Source organism: Balaenoptera ricei, chromosome 11, assembly GCF_028023285.1.
Source record: "Balaenoptera ricei isolate mBalRic1 chromosome 11, mBalRic1.hap2, whole genome shotgun sequence".
NCBI lineage: Eukaryota > Metazoa > Chordata > Mammalia > Artiodactyla > Balaenopteridae > Balaenoptera > Balaenoptera ricei.
Window position 1 is genome coordinate 98,499,305 of NC_082649.1, and position 23,406 is coordinate 98,522,710.

A 23,406-nucleotide genomic window follows, 5' to 3' on the forward strand; every position below is an offset into this window, starting at 1 on the left:
AGGTTGAGTAGAGGGCTCTCGGGTCCCTGATCAGACAGAGTGGTCCATTAACAGCAGCAGTTAATGGCTCTGGCTCTGGCAGTGATAACATCAAGTGCAGGTCCCTTCTAGAGCCCAGGCACCAATGGAAGTGAAGAGTCTGGTCTTCCTGCGAGGCACTGGTGGTGGTGAGTCCAGCAGCAGCCGGCTCCGTGGCACAGGGAGCATGGGCTCTGGGTTACACCATTTCCCCTTTCCTCATCCAGCCCTCCTTGGTCACGGATCTCTGTATAAGCCCACCTATCCCTTCTGCTCCTCCAAGCCTTTCATTTCATAACCAATCTCCTCTATTAAATTCTGTATGAAATGCCTAGCTGTTCCTGTGTTTCTGACTGGACAGTGACCAAGACAATAGGTCTCGCTGAGAAGGTGCCATGTCAGTAGGGACTTGAAGAGGATGGAGTGGTATTTGTGGTGATCTGGGGGAAGACCATTCCAGGCAGAGGGAACAGCAGGTGCCAAGGTCCTAAGGCAGGAGCACACCTGGTATTTTCAGAGAACAGCAAGGAGGCCAAGGGAATCAAAGCAGAGTGACGGAGGGAGAGAAGAGCAGAAAATGAGATCAGAAAGAGACAGATGATGAGGCCACTGAAATGATGCTATTACCCTAAAAAGATTTCAAGATTCCCAGTTGACTATGTGGAAAGGGAGAGAATGACAAGTAAGCTGGAAATTATCCTAACTGTGAAGACATACCAGAGCCCAGTGTATGCCCGTTTCAACATCATGAGAAGAGAGAAACTGTGGGAGCTATGATTTAGAAACAGGGTCAGCAGACTACAGCCCACAGGCCAAGTCCATCTCACCACTCGTTTTTATAAATAAAGTTTTATTGGCACACAGCCACACCCATTCACTTACATATTGCATAAGGTGGCATGTGCACGTCCATGGTAGAGATGAACAGCTGCAACACAGACCATATGGCCCACAGAGCCTAAAATATTTACTCTCTCCTTTATAGAAAAAGTTTGCCAACCCTGATTTAGAGAGTTAGTCATCTCAGGGATGAAGTGGAGGTGATTTCAGAATAGGAAAACTACCATATATGGTTAGTAAAAAAATTGTGGAGCTTTGACCTACATAATGTAGAGTCTTGGTACAAAGTGAGCAGACGGATGATAAGACAGGAATCTCCAAGCACATCACAAAATTGTGGACCTAAAAGCAGGCTTTAGGTCAGGAAAGTATCGAGGAGTACCAGGCAGGGATTGAGTCAATGGAGGGGGTCATGAAAATCAGCCAGTGACATGATCTCTTGAGTAAGATGATATCTGCTTACAGTAATCAGAACAAAACAAAAGCCCAGGTCCAACATGTGGTGGAAATTCAGGGATGCTGGACAAGAGAAGCATCAGAGTTTTGGAAATCTGATCCTAATCCTAAACGCTGGGTTGGGGGGTGGGGAGAAATGAATGCATCTCCAGTTCTCACTTGATCCTCACGCCCCAAACCTTCCCCGAATGAGCGCCCTCCCTGCACTTCATCCTTCCTTCCTTTTGCCGAGGTTAATGCCCTAATCTGAGCACTGGAGTAGAATAGTAAAATGCATCTTTGGATACGGAAAGTTAGCTCCTTGTTTTCTTGAAATGTACAGAACCCTAAACTAACATTTGCATTTCCCCATCTCCAGAGTCCCACAGACCTTGATGAGCCATGAGGCAGTTAACACAAGCATCGCTGGGTAAACTCAGCTTTCTATTAGCAAATGCATCTTTTTATATTAAGATAAAACAATAATAATCATTTTAAACAATCATGTGGAGTGTGATTACAAAATAGCTCATTTGGAAAGAACATTATCAGCTTATGGGATCCTGGGAGATTCTAAGACAGAAGGTGCTACGGATAAAACCAACTGTTTCGGGACTTTGTTATTTCCACAGCACATGGAGGCAACATTCACACTTTAATACCATAATGAAAAAAAACAATGCAAATTCTGATTAAGTAAAAAGTGAGAGCACTTGTTACAGCCAAACCCAGTGTCTCTCATATCCTTGCTAGCACTGAGGAGGAACTGCGGGAGAGCTTTCTAGACTCCTGGGGCTCCTCACGTACCACTCAGCTCTGTGCCCTCACATTCTGAGCACGCTCCCTTTATCAGCTGGGTAATAGCAAGGGTGTGCTAGCAAATGCAAACAATCACCTTTTGCAGTACTCCACTTACTTGCTATTTACTCAAGGTTTCTGGAAAGCAGAATTCCATCTGGCCCAGTCGAAGTCACGCTGAGCTTGTTTCAATGGTGAGTTTTCCAGAACAGTATAACCTCCCTGACTTGGGCTGATTGGTAAAATGTCAAGCCTGAATTACTCAACTGTCAGAGAGGTCAGACGCATTGAGTATTGTTGCCTAGGTACCACTGTGTTTCTTCTGAGTGCAGAGTAACTCTTAGAATCAGAGAGAAACACCTAATATCCATTCACTCACCAAACAGTAGCTCAACCCCTTCCTTGCACCAGATGCTGTTCTGAGTGATAAAGACCCAATTATGAGAGAATAGGCAGGATTCTGCCTGTATGGAACTTCGTATCCAACAGAAATGGGAAAGACAGGTCATCATCAAATCAAAGGTTGCATGAAAAGATGTACACAAACCGTTTCCTTCCAAATATGGCAACCATCCCCATTAATCTTATTTATACAAAGACAAATATTATTATAACAAAATTATAGGCAATTTTGAGCAAAGCCACTATCCAAATCATGAGTTCTTGACATCTGAACCAATGCAACTTAACTATAAATTACACTGGTAAAGACAATGTCTACTTTTTGAGCTATCTATCAACATTTTTTCAGCTCATGTAGGTCTTTTCCTACTGCCACACACATCAGGCTTGCCTCTGCACGAAACAGAAATTGTGAGTGCTTGGAAGCTATGTTCTTATTCTAATCAGCTTTCTCCCTCTTTATGTTCTTACCTCTATTCCCTCATTAACCCACTATACCCTGGCTTCCGCCTCTGTCTTGCCAGGTGACTACTGCCAAGTTTATGAATGACTTCCCTGTTGCTCAATCCAACAGACAAGTGTCACTGCTCAGCTTCCTAATCTTCTCAACTGCATTCAGCAGAGCTGACCCCGCTGTCCTATCCTTATCTTCCACGGCACTGCATTCTTGTGGTTTGCCTCTTACCTTCTTGGCTTCCTTTGCCCACTAATCCTCCTTTAAACTGTGATACTCCCCAAGGATATCTCTACCACCTCTTCCCCTGGCTTCATACTCTAGTCTCCTGGCTTCCATATGACCATCATTATGCCAATGACTTGCAAATTTATGTATCCAGCTCATGCCTCTCCTCTGCACTGAAGAACAATATGCTCAGTTGTCTACTTGGCAAGTCCCCATATACCACAAGTACCTCAAAATCAACATGTCTAAAACTAAACTCTTGACCAATTCCCAACTCATTTTTCTCCAAAGTCCTCTGTCTCCGTGAATAGCACCACCAGTTGTTACAAGGCAGAAACTCAAAGGCAATCTTCCTCCTTCCTCATCCACCACATCCCAGTTAATGTCAAGAACCATCGATTCTACTTCCTAAATATCTCTAGGACCCAACCAAAGCTTTCCACATCTACTAAAACCACTAGAGTCCAAGCCAACATGTTCTTTTTCCTGGATCACTGCAAGAGCTATTTTCCATTTTTACCCCTTCCCAACCCATTCTGCATGTCGCATCCTGAGTAATCTCTTAAAATACAAATCTAATAATGTTGCTTCCCTGCCTGAAACTCTTTAGTTACTCTTGATTGCTCTTAGAATACATCCCAAACCCTTAACCTGGTCATGGCTGATCACGCACCTGCCCACTGTCCGCTGTTCAGCAAACCTGACCGTTTACTTCCTCAAATAAGCCATCCATTGTCCACCTTCAGGGCCTTTGCATATACTGTCCCCAGTGCCTAGATGTCTCCTCCTGCTCACTTCAGATTTCAACTTAAACATCATTTTATTCTCAGAGACACCTTCACTGATCCCCAGACTCCATCAAGTACCCATTCTTTCCAAGCACAGAACTCACTGTGATTCCCCCCTTCTAACACTTACAACAACTGTCATAAAATAATCAATGTATTTCTTCCCTGCAGGACTATCAGCTCTATGAAGGCACATAATAGCTTCACAAGCACATCTGAAAGAATGAATGAGTTAGTAAGTGAATTACTAAAGCAGTTTCAAGAATGTCCTATACATGGAGTGGGCCAACCCAGGACTTACAGCCCAAGTACTACCCGCCTAGGGATTCAGTGAAATCCCTCATGCACTGTCTATCAGTTACATGGAAAAAATATTGTTCTGTCATCACAAGCAGATTAGCAACATGAGAAAATACAAGTTATTCAGTTAATTCATTCTCACATTTAGTCAATGAAGTGTTTTCTCCCGACCCTCTTTTTCTCTATCTTTGCTCCACGATACAAGCAGTCCAAGAACTCAACAAGAAAACAGTATCCTGTTGTGTCGGGTCTAGTCCTGGTTGGCTCAAAACAATGTCCACCTGTCTCACCTCAGCTCACCTTTACGTATATCTCACCAATCCATGCAAGGATGCACCAAAAATATTTCAAAAGCCAGCGGATGCCATTAGCTGGAACTCCATTCTGTTTCACCTGCTTTGACCTTCTGCTGTATCTTTTCTTGCTTTTTCTGGATCTCCAGCTCCTGATCTGGCCCCCAGGACCTTACCACCCACCTCTAGCTATGCCCTCCTGTATCAGACACACTACTCCAGTGAGTCAGGAAGCTAATGCTGTGTATGAGACCAGCTCAAATTTGAGTGGCTTAAAACAATGACCACCTATAGTTCAAGTATCTGAAGACTGGCCACGGTGAGCTGATTTACACTGAATTCAGCCAGAGGTGGCTATGTTCCACATGCCCCTCATCCTCATCCTGAGGCCAGGGGGCTCACCGGTGCACGGCATTCTCATGGCAATGGTAAAGATGCAGGAGGTCAAAGTCTCAATGCACAAGTCCAGTTGAACCTCTGCTTCTGTCATATCTGCTAACACCCTATTGGCTAAAGTCAGTCACATGACCAAGCCCAAAGTCTAGTAGGACTGCCACCACTCCACTGCAAAGCTGTAAGGAAAAGGGCATGGATATAGGGATGGTTAAAAACTGAGGCTAATGATGCAATGTACTCCCCCAGACTGACCTGACATCCAGCTTGAACACAAACCCAGTATCCCATACACAGCACAGGTTGGAGACAGACACTCTATCATCCCTGTCTCTTTACTCCCTTTGGCCCTTTAACTAGCTCTGCCTCCTGGCTGGTGTCATCTTTTGGAAGAGCATCAGACAACATGGTTCATGATGACTATTTCATAATGAAGACTTAAAAAGTGGTCAACGTTTTGAATGTTCCACTTTAAACATTTTCTAAGTTGAGGAATTTATTCTAAATGCAAATGAATAATAGGAGGGTTGTGTGCTATTGGGTTGGCCAAAACGTTAGTTCAGGTTTTCCATAACATCTTATGGAGCAAAACCCACATGAACTTCTTGGCCAGCCCAGTATTTTGGTGTCATCTATGCCCTTGTTATTGCAAAGGGCGCTCCAGGGACGAGAAGCCTGAGCACCACTCAGAGGCTTGTTAGAAATTAAGAATCTCAGGCGCCACCCTGGCTCTACTGAATTAGAACCTGCCTTTTTAAAGGACCTTCATGTGATTTGTATGCATGTTAATGTTTGAGAGACAATGAACCATGCCATGACTTCTTCAAATTCAGAGAAAGACCAAGCGGTAACTTTGGTCACGATGATAACCAAAATCGGATACAATCAGTTCCCACTCTTTGTGGGCACAGAAATGGACAGCAAATCGCAAGGCTGCTGTTGCCATCGGATTATTAGACTCAGAGCTTTGCTTTCTCAAATCTCGCATGGGGAAGGGGATGATGCATTCCTCAAGGAACAGTCTATTTCTTTTGAAATCATGAAATTTCAAACAAATTACAAGAGAGGTCAGGCTGAAAATTAAAGATATAATTTTACTGGGTGGCTTCTCTCAGGCACACAAAGCTGTTTTTCTTCACTGCATCATTTTTATTGAATTTCTCGGTCATTTAAAAGGGGGAAGGATAGTTTTGCCCAGAGTGGTTAGGCATATACAGTGTGTTGAGTAAAAGAAAAAGTATAAAAGATTCTCACTAACTGTGAACTACCCATTTATGATGGATGACAAAAATAACTCAGGAACCATGGAGAAAAGACAAGCATCCAAGCAAGTTTCTTATATAGAAATAATGTAGATAGGAAATACAAAAAAGAAATATCAGTTTCAAATATGTCTTCCTCATCAGGAATGTAGGGGGAAAATGCACTACTTGTAATGTGGACAAAAACAATATTGGCAAAAGTTCCCTGCGTCCTTCTGTAATTCATTCCTTCCTCCATCCCTGTCCCCAGGCAACCACTGATGTGCTTTCCATTTTTATAGATTAGCTTGCATGTTTTAGAATTTTACATAAATGAAATCATACATTATATACTTTTTTTTGGTCTGGCCTTTCTCACTCAGTGTAATGATTTTGAGATTCATCCAAGTTGTTGTATCAGTAGTTGACTCCTTTTTATTGCTGCTTAGTTTTCCATTATATGACTAAGCCATTGCCTATTCATGGATACTTGGGTCATTTCTATCTGGGCTACTAGAAATAAAGTTGCCATGGAAATGTGGGTACAAGCCTTTATAAGGACGTGTTTTTACTTTTCATGGGTAAGTACCTAAGAGTGGAATGGCTGATCACATGGTAGGTGTATTTTTAACTCTTTAAAAAAGCACCATTAAACATTTGCTAAAGTGTCTGTAGCATTTTATATTCCCTCCAGCAGTGTATGAGAGTTCGGGTTCCACCCATCTTCACCAGCACTTGGTATGGTCAGTCTTTTTCACTTTAGCCACACGGGCCTGGAGCGTTATCGCACTGTGGTTTTAATTTGCATTTCTCTAATGAATAATTACCCTGACCATCTTTTCATGTTCTTATTGCCCATTGGTAAATCTTACTTTTGAAGTGTCTATTCAAATATTAGCCCATGTTTACTGGGGTACTTTGCTTCTTATTATAAAGTTGTACAAATTCTTCATATATTCTGGATACAAGTCTTTTGCCTGATATATGAAACTGCCTAGATGTCAGTTTATGGCATAGATATATGGTGTAAGAAAAATTTTAAGGTCCTTTGTGACTCTCACAATTAAATATTCTGTGGTTTGGATGTATTCCTGAATATTCAGATACTTGTAGTTATGGAACTGAATTGTATAATAACATGTATTTTACTTTTCACTCAATTATTTGTATTTTACACAGATGTAATCCACTCAGCATGGATAGATACAATTTAAAGGATTTCAATGCCTATTGTTTATTTATGCTGTTTTCTAGGACCACAGCAGTTTAAACTGCACAATGTGGCTTTAGTTGACTAAGAACAACTATTTTGTCCACTTTCCAGCAGCTGTGGAAGAAATGGGAACTGTTTTGAAAAAAGGAAGAAAGGAAAAAAGTCATAAAAAAGGGAATCTTGTTCCTTAAGAGCCCAAACAAGCACATGCCCAAAAAGGCCAAAGGAGGTACCTAAACACCCTAATAAGCCTTAGTAAAAGGGGTCATGAGGGGATTTATAAGATCACAGACACGACACTGGAAGATAAGGCCAGGTCTCACTTGGAGACCAAACGGATAGGTTTGGTTACTGGTCAGTGTGACCAAGGGGCCAAGTAAGTCCAGAGAGATCGTCAGGCAATGTCAATATCTCTGGGTTCATGCAGCCAAAACTGAGGTCCCTCAGAGCACCAGGGTTCTGATGCCTCCTTCAGTAGTGGAAATGTGTCTAGCACTACTTCTGAGCTTGAGGACAAAGAAGGGGCCAAGGCAGGATTCCCGTCTTCAAGCAGCTTACACTCTAGGGAAGGCAGATAACTTAAAAAAAAAAAAAAAAAAAGAAATAGCCTAGGAAGAGAATCCAAGGGCAGCTCAGGTTAGCACAACCCACCACGTAGAACACGAGATATACGAACCCAGTACAACTGAGCACTGGGGTACAAAGTGTGATTGGCGACACTCATGGTTTTTTTGGACAACCCAGAACACATGTGCTCCTCAAGCAGAGGACTCAGAGCAGCAGGGCCGGAGCAAGACCCAAGGGCAGCACCAGAAAATGCCACAACTTCAGCGACACTGATGGCACAGAAAGCCTCATACGTCAGAAAATTAACTTAAACCACAAAGAGACATGGCTCCCAAACTGCCTTCCTGTGATCAGCCTGTTTCTAGACAGAGATGGCCAGCAGCAAATGAAAGCATGCCAAATCAAGGGTGGAGCCTAAGAAATGAATGACCCCCAAAGAGCCAAGAGTCACACATGGTGATGAGCCTTTCACTACCTCCCTTGGCTAAAAGACTTTACCTGTCCCAAGTGAGAAGGCTGTGTTATAACTGTTATAATTAATTACACACATGTCCAAGTTCACTGCTCAGTAAAACTCTATGGAAGACTGTTTAGATTCTTCTCACACCAATTCCTTTATGTGTTTTCCTATAAAAGAGCCATAAAAAAGAAGGAAATCCTGCCATTTGTGACAACATGGATGAACCTGGAGGACATTATGCTAAGTGAAATAAGCCAGCCACAGAAAGACAAATACTTTACGATCTCACTTATACGTGGAATCTAAAAAAGTCACCCTCATACAACCAGAGAGTAGAATGATTGTCAGAAGCTTAGGAGTGGGGGAAAGGGGAGATGCTGGTCAAAGGGTAAAAATTTTCAATTTTAAGATAAGTAAGTTCCAGGGATCTAATGTACAGCATGGTGATTATAGTTAATAATGCTGTACTGCATGCTTGAAATTTGTTAACAGAGAAGATCTTAGGTGTTCGTGCCACAAAAAAAAAAAAAAAAAAAAAAAAAGGTAACTGTGCTGTGACGGGTGTGTTATTTAACTTGATTGTGGTAATCATTTCACAACGTATACGTACATCAAAACATCACACTGTACACCTTAAAAATAAAATCATGTTATACAATCCAAATGTAAATACATTTTAAAATAAGTTAAAAAAAATTATATTCAAGAGGGCAGCTGAGAGGCTACGGAGCAGGTAGTTAACTGGTCAGAGCAGGTAGTTAACTGGTCAGAGCAGGCAGTTAACTGGTCAGAGCAGGTAGTTAACTGGTCAGAGCAGGCAGCTAACTGGTCAGAGCAGGCAGCTAACTGGTCAGAGCAGGTAGTTAACTGGTCAGAGCAGGTAGTTAACTGGTCAGAGCAGGCAGTTAACTGGTCAGAGCAGGTAGTTAACTGGTCAGAGCAGGTAGTTAACTGGTCTACAGCTCATTTCAGAATTGCCCCAGTGAAGGTCCACGGCCTCTGGGACACACACACTGCATCCCGTCCACTGGCTGGACCCTGACCACCAGGAATCCTGCCCTACAACTGTCCCCAAAAGCCAGCTGCCTCCACCACAATACTCCCCAGAAAACGGACTCTGTGTCCAGCTTGCTTCCTCTTGCCACGTCACCTCAGAGTCTCTCCTGGGTCTGCATCTCAGTGACTGAGCCTGAGTCACATGACTCTCCACCCAGCAGCAAGAAAGTCTAAGGAAGTTAGTATTCGACTCCAGCCTTGGATAGGAAGTGTTCATAGTGTGAAAATACTCCTAAGACTTTGCAGAAGATTCTCTGTGGCTACAAAACATAACAAGTGTCCATGCTACACGTGGACTCATCTATCCACCCATTCAGTCCACCAGGCCCACAGTCAGCCATGCTAGCGTGGGGATGGGGCAGGGAGACAGGAACTACCCAAGACACAGGCGTGGGACAGAGTGTCTGGTTTTACTGAAACTACACACTCATCCCCATGTATATTTCCTTTCTTCTCATCTTGTTTCCGAGGTTCAAGTCAAGCTTCAGCCTCAGTTGCTGCCATGTAATGATGGATAAAACTGAGTCCGTGAATTATTGTCACTGGAGAACAAACCTATACTCATTTTAAAGAGCTTTTATCTGCTCAGCACACAGTTATGATTAGCTAATAATTGCTATTGTATTTTGGCAAGTACATTGAGACTTGCCAAAAAAAAAAAAAAGGTCTATACTTCCATGGGGGCAAAGCTAAATGTCTGAACAATGATAAAAATACTGGAGGCCAAACAAAGTGGAAAAGTTCCAAAGAATAACAAAGGCTATTTTTCAGATTATAGCAGGCTGAAAAGAAGGTCAGGTTGTCAAGACAACTCTCTTAAAAGAGAAGATCAAACCAACCTACTGAAATGAATCTACACTATTAGTATCACAGAGATGTCATTCCATTCTCTTGCTTGATTTCATGAAATCAAGATTAATGATTAGAAACCAGGAGAAGCGTCAAATTACCCAGGTAAATAGATATCTGTAATATGAGATAAGTTCTGATATTATAACGAAGTCAGTCCAAAAATGCTCAAGTAAGTATTTATCTTTGCCAAAAATGTAACACATTTTTTAAAGTGTGCGCGCACACACACACACGCACGCAGAAGTGAACTGCTTTGTTTATGGGCAACCACACCAATAAAAACAAGAGGGAATTAACTCTATCAGGCAAAGTTAGTTGTAATATTGCAAATAACTTTTTTGAGAGAAAAAAAAAAGCCTCAGAAATTTTTTTTTTTCTTAAGATTAACCCATTACTTAAAATGCAGCAATTTTATTTCACTGTCTTAACAGTTCCAAAGATATGAACATAAGCCTTTAATATCCAGACTGACTTTATGATTCTGAGTAGATATACTCTGCATAAATACCAAAGCCATACTTAATGTGTATTATGAACTATAATATAATATAGATTCTATTTTAGATGAAACTTTGTTTTAAAAATATGAGTATATTACAAAAACTGGGCACTTGACACATGAGATAGCAACCAAAAAAGTTATTTTAGAATTAAGTTCTTAAGGTCTTAAGTGGGCTTATACACACAAATTCAAGCTAGTAATGGATTTCTCTTAAGTGAATTTCACATGTGTCTAAAAATATTTTGATCGAAATAAGTATGCTAAGTCTGACAGCTTTAAAAACATGCCTAGACTTAGTTTCAGAATTGTCAAAAGCTTAGAAAATTTAGGCATTCAGTCCACATAGTTTCTAGAGTCACTTCCTGAAAAGCTACTCGCCTTCCAACAATTGGTGGCTGTCAGGCTGGACAAACTCCTGACTAACATCCAGCAGCCGCTTGCCTCCCAACCCAGCACTGCTCTGCCTGTGAGCAGCAGCAGGACCCCAGGTACCACGGCTTCGCAATGGGTCCTCTCGAAAGGAACGGGGCTTCGCACTTTCCAAATCTTAGTATAAGAACTTTTCAAATAAACTTTATATACTGCACTGCAGGAAGTCACACATCCACCTCTTTCCTACCTCTGCTGACCTGGAAGCTCAGCTGGATCCGTAAGGGTTGCTTTCATTATGCAAGGAACGTTCTCCAACCTCCAGCTGCCATTCTCATCACCTGCAGAGACAGAGATGAACAGGAAAGGTGGATGCACCCCAAGGAGGTGATTTCCCTGATCCAGGTGCCAATCACATTGGTGACATTCAGCCTGGACACAGAAGAATGACACTCAGAGCTAGATGGAGAGAGTGCCCTTTATTTGCAAGTTTCTGGGCGGGGAGAGCTGGTCCTGAACAAAACACTGCACTGAGGAAAGTTTACCCCAACTTGGCCCACTCTCTTCCCCACCTCCATGTGCCCCAGGTTCCCACAATGCTTCCTGCAGGGAGAACATCCCTACACATCCTTCAATGGCTCTGAGCCTTGAGTTCTCCATCTGTAAAATGGGGATAACTATTTCAAGTTTTGGGTTTGTTAAAGGAGCTTCTATAGGTAGCCAGATCCACGTAAGTGTAAGATACTGTTCTTTTGTATTAGCAAGGTGATATCAATCCTGTACTATTGATCATAACTTCCAGGTGTGGTTTTAAGCTAAATCTAACAAGCCTCGCTAACATTAGTCATATTAAGAGCATCATCTTCTATTCCCACGAGCTCTGGAGCCAGTAGTGAATGAGTGAGAACAGTGGCTTGATCCATTTGTGTAGGTACGATCCTTTTATCTCTTATAATATGATGCACCAAGTGCTGTGGTAATGATTTGACACACAGAAACTCACTTAACCTTTGCAACAATCTGAGGATCAAGGTGCTAGCACCCAGGGTCGAGGGAGGAGAGCAGGGAAGGAATAAGAGCTTCCCAGCGCTCCTCAAATACCATGAAGACAGCTACCTACTCCATCCACATGCAGGACTGTCTTGGAAAGCAGACTTCCCCCAAATGGGATCATCACCCTTAGCAAAAAGCACACCGTGCTTGCATGCGCCCCTCCTGAAGACGGGTGTACAGTTCTATTCACATCCTCCCTCCAACCTGGTCTGGCAACTTGAGCAGGTAGTCTTTTCATTTTTCTTAGACTAAGTTTTCTCAACTGGAAAGCAAAGGCTAGATGATGTCTACAGTTCCTGAAATCTCTAACACTGTAGACAGTTACGCAAATCAGCATCACGCTGTTGCAAAGCACAGAGGTCCATTTGAGCCAGCTCATGAGGAAGGAGTTTATCATGGGGTGGTCAAGGCTAGAACTGGGAAGTGGTCCAGCCCCAAGGAAGCCCTGAGGCCAGCCATTCTATCACGGAGTCTCTGCTTTTATCTGGGCCTCACTGTTGCTGTCTTTACTCTATCCACCTGGGCTCCCCATCTCTAATCTCCCTCTCTTTTATTTTTCATGACCCTGATAATGTCAGCTTGCACACCGGTTTACACACTTCCCTTCTGAGGGCATCCTACGGCCTTCTGCCCACCCCCCATCAGCTGGGGGACGTCTCCACCTCCACATCAGCCAGCCTGGACCAAGCTGACCATTTACCATCCTTTCCCCCTCTTCTCTCTTCTCTACAAACTGGCAAAGATCCAGTCTGCATCGCTCTACAAGCCCACAGACAGGAACCAATTCCTCCTCTCAAACTTTCCATTTAAATGGAGGTGAAAAGTCATCCTAATGTGTACTTACTATGAAGAGTTGCTCCTATAAATGGAGTACTGAATGACAGAGGTAATAAAACATTGAAAAAGAGGCATTTTCTCACCTGAGAACTTAATTGCTACAGCAAATTTAACAAGGAGCTCTTGACATTCGATTTCATAAAAAGTGTTTTATTCTCAAATTGTACCTTTGATTTATAAACCGCAGGGTGAGGGCCCATCAGTGGCCTTGGGCAACATTTCTCTTCCTAAATACCGAGGTTTAATTTACGCCCGTCAGGACTAAAACTAATTTATTTGGCTTATAATATAACTCAAAGTGCCTTTAATTTATGTCATTATAATTTTGAAAATAAATTAAACCATTGCCCACCTTTACAAATACATATATCCCTTGAGATTCTGTACAGGCCAAGGGTCCAAGTTATCACTATGAACAGCAGTTGGAAAAGACGCCACCTTACCCCCTCTGCCATGGTTTAAACCAAGAATATGAATAACAGAATCCTTGTCTCAATTCCTTATAAATATTTTAGGACTTATTTTTCTTATCAAGGCTAAATGGGGGTTCAAGTTATCCATCTCAAAAGAATTTTACCAAAGGATTTTATATGATAGAATGTGGGGAAAAAAAGGAAAAAATAAATAAAAATTTAAAAAATACACTAGGAAGTATGTGCATACCTTGTTTTCAACAAAAAAATAATTTTGAAAAAGTTCCAGTTGCATTAAAAAATATTTATTAGGTGTTGATTCTACCAATCAAGTCTCCGCTAGAAATAGATGATGCACTTAAAATAAATACTCCTGGAGGGCTTATTTACAAAGGGGCAGGTTACGAAGGTGTGAGCGTAGGGTAATGACAAGGGGTGGTGGTGAGCACCGGGGCTACAGCAGTGAAGCCACGTGGCCCCGAGGCCAGAGGGACCAAGGCAGGAAACAGTTCCCAGACCCTGAAAGAAGAGTCCAGTGGTGCTCTACCTTTAGAGGAGCAGCGGCCTGGGGGATGGGGGCAGGGGATAAACACCTGGTCTGAAGGGCACTCACAGGGAAGGGGCCAAGGGAATCAAGACCTTGACCTCGTTCTTCTCTCTTCTTCCATTTCTTGTGAGGGGAGGGGGACCAGAACTGTCCATGAGCCAAATCCAGCTGGGAAGCAGAGGATGGCAGACCCCACGGATGGGATGCATAGAGATGGGCCTTCGGGGACAGAGCGCAGAGGAGGACGGGGAGTGGATGCAGGACCACAGGGAAGACGCCAGCGCCCCGACCGCACTGCACCCGGAGGACACACAGCCGAAGAGCATCCCTGAGGGCCCTCAAGAAGTACGCAGTCTATGCGAGAGAGGACATATGGGTGTAAAACAAACTATAAATAGAGTATTGTGGGATCCTAGGGAAAGGAAAATTTTAAATCCTCATAACATCTGTCTTCTTTGCTTCTACAGGAGCCCTTCCCCTCTCTCTGGCATGAGCATCCCTGTTTTCCTTATGGTGGTGGTTCTCAAGCTTCAGCAACATGTGAATCAGTAGGAAGGCTTGATGAAACATAGATGACTGGGCCTGACCCCAGTGTTTTGTTGTTGTTGTTGTTGTTTGTTTTTGTTTTGCCACACCACGCGGCATGCGGGATCTTAGTTCCTGGACCAGGGATCGAACCTGTGCCCCCTGCAGTGGAAGCGTGGAGCCCTAACCACTGGACAGCCAGGGAATTCCCAGCATTTTTGATTCAGTAGTTCTGGGGTGAGCCTCGAGAATTTGCATTTCTAACAGTTTCCAGGTGATGCTAAGGCTGCTGGTGTCCAGGGACCAGAGCTTAAGAATCACTTCCTTAAGGAAATTACCTGTCCTCCGAGCTCCAAACCTCAGTCCCTGTGACTCCTGTCGTGCTGTCAAGTTCCCACTTATCCCCTACTGGTCCACAGCCCAGGCCTGACCAGTCAGCATCGCCCATCACCCTGAACGTCACCCAGGGGCTGTCTGCGGCAGTGTGAGTCTGGGTGAGGCAGCGTGACCTCAGGCGCCCCCAGCTCCTCTTTTCTCTTCTTCCCTGGAGACAAGCCCAGCTCTCACATGCTCACCACACTGTGTTTACTCAGGGAATTTATCTTCAGGAAACAACTCAAAGTCTGTGCCAAGATTTAGCAATAAGGATGTTCATCACAACATTATCAGCTACCTAAATACCCAGTTATAGGGATATGGTTACATGAAGTATGATACATCCACACAATCGGATACCACAAAACCATTAAAAACGTGAATGCAAAAATATATTCCTCTATAGAGAATGACGTTCACAATACATTAAGCTTAAAAAAGAGCACAAAACTATTTTTTGGATATTACTCCCTTTTAAATATATATATATATGAAACTTAATGCACCACTGTATTAACTGATTGTTTCTAAGTGCATGAAATGATGGGTATATTTAATTTTCCTTTTTGTTTGCCTATCTGTTCTTTTTCAAGTGAGCATGTATTGCTTTTGTAATAAAAACAAACAGTAAAAGAAATTTCATTTTGAAACACATATGCATGCCATTCTCATCCTGACTGTATCTAATTTAAAGGCTCAAAAAGTAAACATGAGAATGGATAAAGAAGATGTGGCACATATATACAATGGAATATTACTCAGCCATAAAAAGAAATGAAATTGAGTTATTTGTAGTGAGGTGGATGGACCTAGAGTCTGTCATACAGAGTGAAGTAAGTCAGAAACAGAAAAACAAATACTGTATGCTAACACATATATATGGAATCTTAAAAAAAAAAATGGTTCTCACGAACCTAGGGCCAGGACAGGAGTAAAGACGCAGACATAGAGAATGGACTTGAGGACATGGGGAGGGGGAAGGGTAAGCTGGGACAAAGTGAGAGAGTAGCACTGACATATATACACTACCAAATGTAAAATCGATAGCTAGTGGGAAGCAGCTGCATAGCACAGGGAGATCAGCTCGGTGTTTTGCGACCACCTAGAGGGGTGGGATAGGGAGGGTGGGAGGGAGACCCAAGAGGGAGGGGATATGGGGATATATGTATAAAAATAGCTGATTCACTTTGTTATACAGCAGAAGTTAACACACCATTGTAAAGCAATTAAACTCCAATAAAGATGTTAAATAAAAACAAAAGTAAGCATCTATATTAGTTTTATTTTCTCAGACCTCCGTGGCTTCATAAAATCCAGATGTATTAGTTATAATTAGGTTTTGTGGCATGTGACCTCAAGCCCAGACTAAAAGCTTAGAATCACGAGGGTTTTGTTCTCTCCCATGAAATTTATAGAGACGAGCAGTTCAGGGTCTACATGACAGCTTACAAATCCCAAGGGACTCTGTCACCTCCCAGACGTCCACTTCACTGTTGCTGGAATGCGGCCTCTTCTGTAAGGTCCAAGGTGGCTGCTGGAGTCTTAGTCATCACATCCCTAGTCCAGTCAGCAGGTAGAAGAAAGGGCAAAGGGAAGGAAATGCTTTTCCCCTTAAAGACACTTGCTTGAATTGTGCATACACCCCTTCTGCTTACATCCCGTCCACTGCCTGGATTTTAGCCACATGGCCACACCTAGCTGCAAGGGAGGCTGGCAGACGCCTCTGTGGAGGGCAGCCATATCCTCCACTAAATTTGGGAGTTCTATTACAGTGGAAGAAGGAGAAAGGGATACGGGAAACTGACCAGCAGCCCACGCTATACCACGTCACATAAAAGGTAGGATCTACAAGAAGATGTGGTACATATATACAACGGAATACTACTCAGCCATAAGAAAGAACGAAATAATGCCATTTGCAACAACATGGACCTAGAGATGATCATACTAAGTGTACAGAGAAAGACAAATACCATATGATATCACTTACATGTGGAATCTAAAGTATGACATAGAAGAACTTATCCACGAAAGAGAAACAGACTAACAGACACAGAGAATACACTTGTGGATGCCAAGGGGGAGGGGGGCTAGGGGAGAGATGGATTGGGAGTTTGGGACTAGCAGATGCAAACTATTATATATAGAATGGATAAACAACTAGGTCCTACTGTATAGCAGAGGGAACTATATTCAATATCCTATAATAAAACATAATGGAAAAGAATATGAAAAAGAATATATATATAATTACATATTATAATTAACAGAAATTAACATAACACTGTAAATCAACCATACTTCAATGTTTTTTTTTAAAAAAAAAAGGTACAATCTAGTTAAACACTACCCAATAACTCCGCCAGACAAAGCACTCAAAATAGTAAGAGATCTTCCTGAAATATCTCCTGGTAAACCTGGGTCTCAAGTTTTCCCCTAAGCTTATGCTACTGAACTGCCATTTTTCAGTGGCTTTATTTCAGGGGTAGCTGGGCCAAAAAGACAGTGTTTAAGTTCGGGAGGGTTTGTAAAATCTCTACTTCTCCTCCATCGTCATGACTGGAGAGTCTTACTTCTGAGATGCTGGTCACCAGACAGTGTTGAGGCTCATCACCCAGAGAATTTCCTGAATCCACGCTGTCTGCGTCTTATTTTAGACCTAACATCTGATATACAGCTGATTTCCACCACAGATAGGGTTTACTGGTCACTCCACTCCAGCTACATTGGCCTCCTTATTGTCCACGGATGTTCCAGGCAGCTCAGTGCCCTTGAACTGACTTGCTCTCTGTTTGGAATGCTCGGATATTTACTTGGCTCACTGACTAACCCCTCCGCCTCCTTCAGCTCTCTGCTTAAAATGTCACCGTATCAGCAGAACCTTCACTCTCCAGTCTATTTAAAATTGCAATTGCCTGCCTCTCCCCCCTGCACTCTCTACCTCCTGATTCCTACTTTATTTTGGTCCTTTGATTTATGTGTAATACAATATACGTTTTGAGTATTTAATGTCTTCCCCACCCCTGTCCCCAACCAGAAGGCAAACTCCATGAGGGCAAGGATCTTTTTCTCTTTTAGACAATTCTTTTGTCCCCTGACCTAGAGCAGAGCCTGGTGTTCAATTAATATTGAATTAATGAATGAATGACCAAACAAATAAATCTTATATCGCAGTATCTCTGGCAAGTAAAATGATCAGACTTGCAATTTGCTATAACTCTGGCTGCAGTGTGAAGAACAAGCTGTAGGGGGTGCTAGATTGCAAGTGGCGGGGTCAGTTGGGAAGCTGCAGCCCCACCAGAGAGATGATGCCCTTTGAACTCGGGATAACGCAAATGGCTATGAAGACGGATGCAGGAAACCCGCTGAAACATCCAACCACCACACCCTTGCTTCTCTCCCTAAACCTCACCAAACTTCAGTTTTCTTTTAAGTAAAATGGGGATAGTAAGTCACAGATTCATTATGAAGATTAAATGATAAAATATATATGAAGCACCCAGCATGGTCTCTAACACAAAACAGGGACTCAACTAGTAGGAATTCTATTCTTGAGATGCCTTTTCTTTTTCTCCAGCTCCACCCTCATTCCTTCATCTTGAACAGCTCTTGCGTCCACTTTGGCCGATCTACAATATGATGACTCGGAAGTAGGGAATATGTCCCTATTTCCTTTCATCTCTAGCAAGATTGGGGTCCACCGTTACGGTGAACTTTAAAATATATTATCAATAGCAATGAAAAACTCATTCATCCACGACGCTGAGCTAATTAAGGAAGCCCAGATACGGTCATGAGAAGGAAATTACTTTTTAAAGAAAATAATTTTTCTTCATTCATACCCCACCTTATTCCAAAAGGGACTTAAGATTGCTTCTCCAAATGCACATGCCACAGAAAAATAAATTAAAAGGAAGAAAAATGAGACAAAAGGAAAATAAGGGAAAGAAAGTGATTTAGAGCCAGGAGCAAAGCCAGCAGACTCCTTAGGACTCTGCCACTATTTGGATCCAAGTTGTCCAGAAGCCAATACGTCAAGGAAGCCCCAGTGGGTTAGGGGACCCACACTGTCTATGAGGCTAAAGCACACAGTGCTCAAGAAAATCCCTTCACACAGAGGCCAGAGCACGATGCCTCCCCGGGGCCTCCAGAGTGAAGACACCAAATAATGCAACAAACACCATCCTTGGCAGCCCCCACAACAGCCCTGAACAATCGCTTCCTATTTGCAATGTTGTGTAAAGCCAGGATTCAAGTTAGCCTCATCTATAACTTAAGTGGTTCCCTTGAGGGCTGGGAAATTTTTTTTATTATTAATTAATTAATTAATTAATTAATTTATTTATTTATTTTTGGCTGCGTTGGGTCTTCGTTGCTGCGCACGGCCCTTCTCTAGTTGCAGTGAGCGGGGGCTACTCTTCGTTGCGGTGCGCGGGCTTCTCATTGCGGTGGCTTCTCTTGTTGCCGAGCACGGGCTCCAGGGCACGCGGGCTTCAGTAGTTGTGGCTCGCAGGCTCTAGAGCGCAGGCTCAGTAGTTGTGGAGCACGGGCTTAGCTGCTCCGCAGCATGTGGGATCTTCCCAGACCAGGGATCGAACCCATGTCCCCTGAACTGGCAGGCAGATTCTTAACCACTGCGCCACCAGGGAAGTCCCAGGGCTGGGAAATTGATGCCGCTATTTCACACTGCTGTACTAGTCCCATGCAAGGAGAACATGGAACTGAAAAGCCAGGGGTCTTCCAACCCAGAGGTTCTGAGGCTGTTTCTTGGATTCCTTGGGTTCCACAGAGATGCCTCAGAGGAAGTGTAAGGGTCGGAGGAGCACTGAGAGGCCAGCAGGGCAGGGCAGGGTCTTGCGGTCCACAGCCCTGGCTTCAACCAGAGCAAAGTTTGGAAACCACAATGGCTCGAGTCAAGTGCAGCAATTCAAGGAGTGGACTTGGGAGTTATTTGGAGGTGAGGGTCCTGGACAAGGATTCAAACTCACTCACTCACCAGCTGTGGGACTTGGGGAAAATTACTTCACCTCTCTGTGCCTCAGTTTCTTCATCTGTCTAATGAGGATATTAATAAGACCGACTGTATGTGATCATTTGGAAGGTTAAACTGTTTGATAAAGACCTGTGATATTGTGATTTATAATAAACATGTAGTTTGGTCTTCTTCCACAGTTCTCGGCTCACAGCTCCCAAAAGCCTTGGAAAAGAGCAATGGGAGCCTCTGTTCTTTCGGTATTTGGTCTCTTGTCCTCTGTCCCTGAAGTGGCTTCAGGGCCATAGAGGGGAAATGGGTGTCTTGTTATTGGTAACAAGCCCCTTTCCACCACAACTGGGTTTATGTTAATAAGGTAGCTTTTGGAAAGCACCTAAGGATGGAGGCTGGCTGCCAGGGGAACCAACCATGAATAGAGGGGTGGAACTTTCAGTCCCACCCTCTGATTTCTGGAGAGGTGGGAGGGGCTGGAGTTTGAATCAATCACTAGCGGCCAATGATGTAGTCAGTCACGCCTACGAAATGAATCCTCCAGAAAAACCCAGAAGGAGGGGGCTTGGAGAGTTCCCAGGTTGGAGAAGTGGAACACTTCCTCCAAACTCCATGAGGACAGAGCTCCTTTGTTTGTGAACTCATCCTGTATATCTCTTCATCTGGCTGTTGATTCATATTTTTTTAATAAATTTGTTTGTTTGCTTATTTATTTATGGTTGCGTTGGGTCTTCGTTGCTGTGCGAGGGCTTTTCTCTAGCTGCAGCAAGCGGAGGCTACTCTTCGCTGTGGTGCGTGGGCTTCTCATTGCGGTGGCTTCTCTTGTTGCAGAGCATGGGCTCTAGGCATGCAGGCTTCAGTAGTTGTGGCACGTGGGCTCAGTAGTTGTGGCTCGCGGGCTCTAGAGCACAGGCTCAGTAGTTGTGGCGCACGGGCTTAGTTGCTCCGTGGCATGTGGGATCTTCCCAGACCAGGGCTCGAACCCGTGTCCCCTGCATTGGCAGGTGGATTCTTAACCACTGCACCACCAGGAAAGTCGCGATTCATATTCTTTAACATCCTTTGTAATATATTGATGATCAAGTGAGTAAACAGGTTTCCTGAGTTCAGTGTGCATTTTAGCAAATTAATCAAACCCAAGGAGGCGGTTGTTGGGAAACTCTGATTTATAGTCAGACGCACAGGTGATAACATGGACTTTGACTGGCATCTGCAGTGGGGCAACCTTAGGGAACTGAGCCTTTAACTGCGGAATCTGATGCCATCTCCAGGCATATAATGTCTGAATTGAGTTGAACTCTCTAAGACCCTCAGCTGGTATGGGAGAAATGCCTGGTGATGTGGGAAAAACTCCTCACATACAGGTTGGAATTTGGTCCACAACCCGTAAGTCCTTAAGCAGGACACCTGTTACAGAATAAGTGTTCAATAGTGATTTCACAGCAGAAGTTTGGGTAAGAGAAATATTAACCCTTGAATTAGCCTAGCTCCTACATACGAAGAAACAGCTGCTGTAAAAATATTCTGTCCACATAGGTTTCTCCAAAAGAAGAGGTCCTGAAGTTGAAGTGATTTGTCCCAAATACATTTCCAGTAGCAGAACGGGCACTGGAGCCAGCACTCCTGACTTCTTGCCCACTGACCCATTCACTGGGCCAGAAGACTGGTTTCCATTGCTCACAGCTGTGCTCCATTTTACTCTCACTGCACCTATGTCATGAAATCCAGCATATGCAACAGCCAACAGCTGTCATGTCATGTGTGAGCTCCAATTATCAGTGGCTTCCTTGAGAAAGATTTTAGAACACGCTCATGATTAGCAACATGGAATGTGACAATCAATTAGTAATGTCCACCACTGAAAAGAGCAAGGAGATATTTGCAGATGCCATGGTATGTAATAATTTCACGAGGATGGAAACCACATGTAAGCGCTTTGGACTGTCCAAAGCACAATTCCCTATTCTGAACACACAGTAGGCCATTTGGCAGTGTTTACTGAGTGACTAACTGATTGAGTGTTTGTACAAAATATTTAGTGAGCATAAAAGAACAATGGTGATTGATTCCATTGATCTTTTACAGAACATAAGGTAGGTGATATTACTTGAGGCTAAGAATTATGAGCATTCAATTACAGTATTTACTTTCTCCAGATCCTCCCAACATATAACAATGCCTAACTGGTTTTAGAAGGTCCATTGGCTGAACAATGGGGAGGAACATTGCACTGATTTCTATTAGGAAGATGTGCATCTGTGAAAGCCCTTAAATCAATTCAGGACTCTTATACAATAAGCTGTCTTCAATATGGATGGCCTCTGAAACCAAAATTGCTTACTTTCAAATAATTTTGACACTGCAAACTGTTAATGGGTTCTTCCTTTACCCAGACGCTGCGTTGTTAGCTGTAAGCCATAGGAAAATGAATCCATTGCTGGCTTCCAGAAGAGATATGTATGCCAATTAATCTTAACAAATTTAAGAATGCAGACTGATACTAATATAAGAGCCAGAAAAGTGTTAATAGAACATGAGTCTGGGTCAGAGGTGGTGAGTGGGAAGGTTTCTTGGAGAAGGTTCCTTCGGGGAGGCCATTCCAGGTGGAAAGGAAGGCTTTAGCAAGAGCATAGAGGGAGGGAGTTACAAAGCATGCCTCAGACAGCCGCTGTGATATACGGAAGTGATTATAGAACTTTACGTATAGTGGGCAAAGGCACCTGAAGAGGCAAATGTGATTCTTTGTTTGCCACCCTCCGAAACTGCTAAGTCTCCAAAATTCAAATTACTATATACCTGGTTCAAAACTCATTTTCAAAACAAACTTATGGTTACCAAAGGTGAAAAGTGTGGGCATAAGGATATATTAGGAGTTTGGGTTTAACATATACACACTACTATATACAAAATAATCAACAAGGACCTACTATACAGCACAGGGGACTCTACTCAATATTCTGTCATAACCTATATGGGAAAAGAATCTGAAAAAGAATAGATATATGTATATGTATAAGTTAAGCACTTTGCTATACACCTGAAACTAACACAACGTTATAAATCAACTATACTCCAATATAAATTTTTTTTAAAAAAGCAAGTTTATAAGTACCAAAACTTAAAACGAAAAAACTCATTTTCAAAAAATGCAAAGTAAAACCAGATTGAAATAAATCACTTATTTATATTAAAAATGTGCTGACTATCTGCTCTGAGTTGAATAAGACACGGGCCCTGCCTTCCAAAGGCTCCCAGTCTAATGTGGAAAAGGAATACGTGAACTGACCCTTGTATGACAGTATGGGGTGTGCAAAAAAAGGGCTCTACCCTGAAGAGGCTGGGAACCCAGGGCAAGGGCGTCCAATCCCACCTTGAGGTGAGGGTCAGGGGAGGGAATGAAATGGAGGGAGAACCAGAAAGGGCTTTCTGGAAGAGCCAATACCCAGATGAACACCTAGATGAA

General features: G+C 43.0%; 1 long non-coding RNA gene across 1 annotated transcript in view; it reads right to left on the reverse strand.

Annotated features, from left to right (window-relative positions):
* LOC132375177 (uncharacterized) overlaps positions 1 to 11,546 on the reverse strand; it is a 252,359-nt gene extending 240,813 nt beyond the window's left edge. Inside the window, exon 1 of the long non-coding RNA XR_009505953.1 lies at positions 11,460 to 11,546. This is a non-coding gene — a long non-coding RNA (uncharacterized LOC132375177). The remainder of the gene's footprint in view (positions 1 to 11,459) is intronic.
* Between the last annotated feature and the right edge of the window lie 11,860 nt (positions 11,547 to 23,406).